The sequence below is a fragment of the Echinops telfairi genome, unplaced genomic scaffold, assembly GCF_000313985.2.
Source record: "Echinops telfairi isolate 266 unplaced genomic scaffold, ASM31398v2 ScPeMD7_23;HRSCAF=83, whole genome shotgun sequence".
Lineage (NCBI taxonomy): Eukaryota > Metazoa > Chordata > Mammalia > Afrosoricida > Tenrecidae > Echinops > Echinops telfairi.
The window spans coordinates 29,111,539-29,118,591 of record NW_022103920.1 but is presented as its reverse complement, the minus strand read 5'-3'; the positions used below and the strand labels follow the sequence as shown (position 1 = coordinate 29,118,591).

General features: G+C 40.5%; 1 pseudogene; it reads left to right on the top strand.

The window, feature by feature from the left end:
• The first annotated feature begins 5,649 nt into the window (after positions 1-5,649).
• On the top strand, positions 5,650-5,819 carry LOC115869231 (annotated as a pseudogene).
• The last annotated feature ends 1,234 nt before the right edge of the window (positions 5,820-7,053 follow it).

Here is a 7,053-nt window from a genome sequence, read left to right as displayed (position 1 = left end):
GCCATTTTCCTCTCCATTATCTCTTCATTCTTTCCCTCCACTCTCTGGTCCTCTTCCCAAAGGCTGAGTTCCTCCTCCTTTTCTGTGAGGCTGCCCAACCCAAAGTTTTTGGGGTTTTTTTCATGGTAATTCCTTGATAACTTTATTTATTTCTTCTATGGCTATCTGGGATAATCTAGGGAGGGATTGTTTTTTCAAATACTTATCCATGTCTTCCAAATTGTTGAATTCATTGGGTACAGACCTTCATAGTAATATGTAATGAGTGTAAAAATTTCATTAGGGTCTGTTTTAATATCCCCTGTTCATCCCTCATCCTGTATATAGATGTTTGCTCCTTCCTTTCTTTGGTTAGGTTTGCCAACGGTTTATGGATTGTGTTGAGCCTTTCAAAGAACCAGCTTTTTACTGCATTGATTCTTTGTATTGTTTTCTTGTTTTCCCACTCATTTGTCACTGCTCTGATTTTTATTATTTCTTTTCTTTTGTTATTATTCTATTGACTCTGTTGTAGTTGCTGGAGGTTTTGTGACAGTGTGTCAATCATAAATCTCTCTTCCTTGATTCCTTTTGTTGATGTCCAGCCTTATGGCATAGTGGACTGAAAGGGAAGTCTGAGTAACCACTATGTATTTTAATTTACTCAGGCTCAACTGTGTCCAAGTATGTGATATATTTTCAAATACATGCTATGTGCACTTAAAAAGAAGGTGATTATTTTTGCATTTGGGTGGAGAGCTCTAAAAGCTTGTCTATCTGGTCAAGTCAAGCAACTAATTGTAGAGTTTATTTCTGTAGCCTCCCTGTTAAGCTTCTTTCCCAGTGACCCAACTTTCTCTGAGAGCATAGTATTAAAGTTACCTACTGTTATTTTTGAGCCAGTGATTTCTTTTTTCATCCTTTGAAAAGTTTGATTGACAAATTTCGTGCATCTCTCGTTGGGCACATATATATTTATTATGCTCACTAATTCTTGGTCTACTGATCCCTTCAGCATTATATAGTGCCCATCCTTATATCTTTTTATGGCTTGCACCTTGAGATCAATTTTGTCAGAGATTAAGATTGCAACCACCATTTTTTAAATTGACATTTGCTTGATATATTTTTGGCAGCATTTAATTTTCAGCCTATTTTTGTCTGCAGGCTTTAGATGTGTTTCTTATGGACAAGAAATTGATGAGCTATGTTCTTTTAAGCCAGTCGGATAGTCTTTGTCTTTTAATGGTTGAGTTCAGGCCATTGGTATTTAGAGTTATTACATCTATCTGTGGATTCTTTGATGTCAACACATTTGCCTCCCTCCCTCCTTGTGATACTTAGGTTTATTGTGCCAAACTGGCCAATAGGCACATGTGGGCAGAGATTGATCAGGTCACAGTTTGATTGGAGGGCAAAGAAATCAATGGTTTTGCAAGGCCTGCCCTGTCTCTCTTACTCTCTGATGACAGCGTGCTGTTGCTTTCACTACTTCTCTACTTCAATCTATCTGCTACATTACCTGGGGGCCAAGTCAACACCTGGATCAAGTCGCTGGAGTTTGAGGCTCCTTGGAGACCTGCTTTACTATGCTGCTGGTGTGTACATCACTTGAGCTTGAGGCTAGTGGATACCGTCTCCTTGCATTGCTTGAGTTCGATATTCCATCTAGGCCTGCTTTGCTAAACTCATATGCTACTGACTGTTTCTGACCCACCCTGCTGTCAGCTGCCTGAGGGTGCAGGCAGACTTTGCCTAGGGAAGACTCCGCTGTCTGCTTCCTTGACCTTGGACTGAAGCTCCCTCCATGAGTTGAAGGACTTTCAGTATATTAACTGTTCCACAAAAAAGGAATTGAACTGAGCCCTCTTTACTGCTGTGTGGACTAAGTAGCTGTTATATTCCTTCTCAGCGTGTAAATCTATATATATAATCATAATGTCCTGGTTTTGTTTCTCTAGAGAACCCTGCCTAACACACTCCCTATCATTGTGTTGTAAGTGTATAGAGGGGTTCATTCTTGCCATCTTTTCACTGTTGAGCCAATGTTATCCTGGGGGCTGTTTTGGTGTGTTGACTTCTGGGTGGAGTTACTCTATGTTGTGTACTCCCATTTGTGCTTGGTGAATGTTGATCTTCTGACCACAGTGAGTTGGCAAGCATTTTTGTAGAGCTGCGTTTCTTTTAACATATTCTTTCTTTCTTTTTTTTTCCTTGTCTGGGAAGACTCTGATTTCTTCATTTATGTTGATAGATATTTTGTTGGGGTAGAGTATTCTTGGCTTGGCATTACTCTCTTTTAACTGTAGGAAAATGTTCCTCCACCACTCTCTCACTTCTTCATAGAATCTGCTGAGATGTCTGAGCATATCTGAGTATTTCATAGATGACTGCCTTTCCACCCCGCCCCCAGCTGCTCTTATGATTTTCTCTTTTTCCTCAAAGTTGGATAGCTTAATTATTATATGCTCTGGCGAGTTCTTCCTGGGGTTCAGTCTAGTTGGTGCCCTTTCTGCTTCCTGGATGGTTGCCTGATTCTCATTTATTATGTTGGAGAAGTTTTCTTCCAGGAATTCCCTCACAATTTTTGCAGTTGACATCTTAACTTTGTCTTGTTCTAGTAGCCCAAGTATTCTACGGCTATACCTCTTGTTCTCAAGTTTCTTCAGCCTCTTTGATTATCTTATTTGACTGTCTTTTCTGTTTGTTGAAGGCTGCCTGGTTATCTCCTCTATCTTTTCCTCTTTTTCTCTGTTGCTTCCCTTATAGCCTATATGACTCCAAGCAGCATCCTGAAGATTTTGTTTCATAGCAAATCAACGTCTATTTCTTCTATGCATGTCGTTAGGTTCAGGACTGCCTCCAACATTGTACTTTGTTTCTCCTGGTTTTTTTTGTTGAGGTTGTTGAGGGAGGAATGCTTCTGCAGACTGCCTGTAGCCAACTGTGCCTGGTGGTCAGGCTACCACTTTATCTCCCTGGGGGTGCGCTCTCTCCCTAGCCAACCAAAATTCCCTTTGCTGAGCAGGGGCTACTCAAAGGACCTGGGTGCAGACTGTGCAGGCGTCTGTCGAGAGCAGCAGCTATAGTCTTATCCCAAGAAGGGGGATCTCAGCATGGGTGCGCTGCTTTCCCTGTGGGCAAGAACCTGGGTAGGAAATCTAAATCATTTCCACAGTGCCTTGTTCTGAGATGGACTTCTAAGTTCCCTGCTATGGTAGGGTGTGGGGCTTCAGCCAGCGCTGGACAGGAAATTACTATGGTGTGAGGGGAGAGCAATCCCAGTCCTGTTGCGTTGCTTTCCTTGTGCGCAAGAATCTGAGTGGGAAGTCTAAATGGTTCTCGTGGTGTCCTGATCTGAATCCGAGTTCCAAGTTCCCTGCATTGCCTGCTTTGCCAGGGACCAAGACTTCAGCCAGCACCAGAGAGGGTATTTCAATGGTGAGAGGAAAGGGAGACCTCAGCTCAGTTCATTTGTGTCCTCTGTGCTTGGGAATCAGAATGGGGAGTCTGGGCTGAATCCCACAGTGCTGAGAATCTAAAAACTCTGTGTCTAGATTTCCCTACTTGGCCTCCTTACCAGTTGTTCTCTGGTTCACAGAAAGAGAGATCTAAATAGCATATTCTTTCTTAGCACCATCTTCCCCTATTTTTTATTTATTTTATAGAGAGAACTACATTTTGAGTATTCACTCAGGTAATACTTTTGAATATAATCAGGCAAAACTTTTTTGCCTGAAATTTCCCAAATAGAGACATGCATACTCTCTCCTTAGGCATACATCATTATCGTATTGTAATTACACTGTGGTAAAAATAATAACTGATATAGTTTTACAATATGGCCTTTAATAATACCCACATTTTGTATTTACAATGTGCATTTGGTTTAATCAGTGGCTCTAATTCCAAATAATTTTCTTTGAGGAAAATATCAGAATAACACAACTTCCCTCAAATCATATCTGGAATAAGGACATTGAGAATATGAGTCAAAGAAGGTGTGTAACCAGCTAATGATGTAGATTTCCCTAAGCAAGCAAAAGTATGGAACAGATTGCTTAAGGATTTAAAGGCAATGGCAAATACAGGTCCATTGGGATGTTTCCCTGCATTGTTGTTTATATCTCTGTCTACCCTTCTAATGACTTCTTTCATATCCGAAGCAAGGGAAAGAATGAAAAAGAGGGTTCCTCTTGTAACTGGTCTCACAGGAGTCCTTATCATCGGATATTTGGATTTCCTCCAAGTGGTGTCTTAAATACACCCATTGATTAACAAGCAAATAGGATAAGTGAATCCATTAAAAGAAGTGAATCCTTTGCTTCCGCCAGATTCTTTCAGCATCAATATCACCAGATCTATCCTTTCATTCAAGCTCTTGGGCTCACTGACAATCACCCTACTTTTGAAGTAGTTTCAACATCCTCTCTGTGTAGTCTAATTGTTGTTAGCTGCCATCATAGTCCAATGGCCTCCATCGCATTTGCCTCAGGCTGCTCCATTCACTCCAGACAGGGTGAGGTGGCATGCTTTACCCCAACTGTGACTGAGCTGTAAATCTACCTCGTATTGGCTCTCATCACAGTAGGATTCAGACCACTCACTTTGGAAAGGCTGCAGGCCTTATTAGAAGGGAGAGAATTCAATAAAATACACACCAAGGGAATTTAAGAGTCAGTTTTATGAGACCTGAATTCATTTTGCTTGTATTTAAATGGTTTTCTGCAGAGGAAGGAAAATCCTGCTAGCAATCAAAGGATCATGTGATAGTAAGTCTGCCCAGAGTAAGCAGGCAGGCAGTGTACTCTCCCGGCTACAGATTCACATTGTCCCACTACCTTGTCTATGCCAGAAACAGGCAGTTGCTCCCTTTCACGAGCCTCTAAGGTCACAAAACAGACAGTTCTTTCTTGATTACTCAAACAAATACACGTCTGATTCAGAGGAGGTTGGGGGTGGGGAGCTGCAAACAGTCAACACTTAGAAAGGGCAAGGCTGCTTTCGATTTTTAAGCCAACCTGATGAATCACCACATCCATGACTAATCGTGGTGCGAAAATGTGCCCAGTAAGATGGCCTCCCGCTTAGCAAGGGAAATACTAAGGGAGACATAAAAATATGAAAGAGTTTTTTGGAGTGAAAATTGAGCATCCCTATAATCCCACTAACTTGATAAATATCTACGGTACATAGGTCTGTGTAATTCTTCACAAGAGTTTCACTTCATGAACTCAAACTATTTTTTCCCAAACATTGTCTAAGTTTCATTAGGTTAATCAAAGACAGTCACTTTAATACATATGTTGCTGAAGATTTTCATTTTAAGGAACTACTTAGAAAAACAAGCATACATTAAAAATCTCCAGGCTTTGGTAGTGTAGCTACCAAGGATATGATAATGAACAAGACACAATTCTTGCCCTCAACTGTATAGATTTTTGGAGCTACAAAGAAATAAACAGAGAATTATAATATCACATGATAAATTCAATAATAGTCACGCATCAGGGATGGGATTCCTCCCATCAAGGGAAGAAATGCTGGTGGAAGGGAGGCTATCAGGAAAAGCTTTTTAACAGTAAGTGAGTTCCTATGATAATCAAAGCATATGTAGCAGATAATCTTAAAAAGGGATGGGACAGGCATTGGAGAGAGCCTGGAAACAAGATGGGGCACCAGCAGCTCTCCTGGAGCCACCTGCGAAAATTCCAGCAGGGTTTCCATTCCTGCCCCGTGTGCTCAAACCGGCATGGGCTGATCCGGACATATGGCCTCAGTATGTGCCGTCAGTGTTCCGTCAGTACACGAAGGATATCGGCTTCATCAAGCCGGACTAAATGATCTTAGAATGGCTTATCTAAGACAGCTACCCATCGGAAGAAACAATACCAACTATTTGTACCTAAAATTAAAAAAATTCAAGTCTGAAAAATAAATAAATAAAACAAAGGGATGGGACAGGGAATGGAGGGGATTCCAGGACGAGGAGACTGCATACATTCAAAAAGATTTTTAATGCAACTGAAAAGAACTGAATGGGGTATAGAAAACAAAAAAATATTTGGTGAGTTTTTAGTCTGTTCTGGTAAGGACAAAACCCTGTGGGCCAAGTTCAGCCCATTATTATTAGAACACAGCCACACCCAGTCATTTAGGTATTGCCTCGGGCTGATTTTATGTGAAATGCAGACTTGAACAGTCATGACAGAGGCCGAGTGTGGCACACTCACTACTTTGCTGGGCTGCTTGCACACCACAAGTCTCAGGGAAGTGGTCATTATAAGGCATTGCTTTCAGAGCCATGCACATTAGAGCATATTATTTCTTTTTTATCCTTACCATTGCATACCTCTCATGTCAAAACAAGACAAGCAGACTTCCTGTAAGACAAAATGAAACAAAATTTTGTTAGTGAAATGTGGAATGTTGTCATAAAATTAGACAGCAAAGCATTTGTTGTGCAATGACACTATAGCAATACTCATAGCATATCATACACCTCAACAAGAACAGACTAAGAATTCATCACAGTATTCCCAACTCATAAGAAAACAACAGTAGGGAAAATTAGAAAATTTAAAATGGAATATCTCAACCCAGCAGAAATTCTACCTAAGAATTTAGGAAAGCAAGATAAAGCTGCAACTACAGTAATCATTCTAAATGATTCACATGCTAATCCATCAAGGAAAGTCATTGACCAAATAGTGAGTTAATCGGGCCATGTTTGATGGCAGCAGCTGAAGAAACGTGTCCAGGGGAAATAAGCTTGTTTCGGGCTATTATACTTCTCATTAGAATAATTGCTTTAATAGCCTAGCACATCAGGAATAAATGGAAAACCAAGGCAAACAATTTCAAGTGATTTTCCTTAGCTCTTGATAAATCAACAGATGTTACTAATAAGGTTCAATTGCTGTCATCTGAGTAGTTAACAGGCAGTTTGAACCTAAGAATTAGATTCTGTGTGTAGTCTCACATTGGGATAACTTCAGACAAGAATATTTTCAGAAGGTGAGAAACCACTATCTCAGTACAACCTAAAATGGAATCTGTATTAAATTGGGTAAA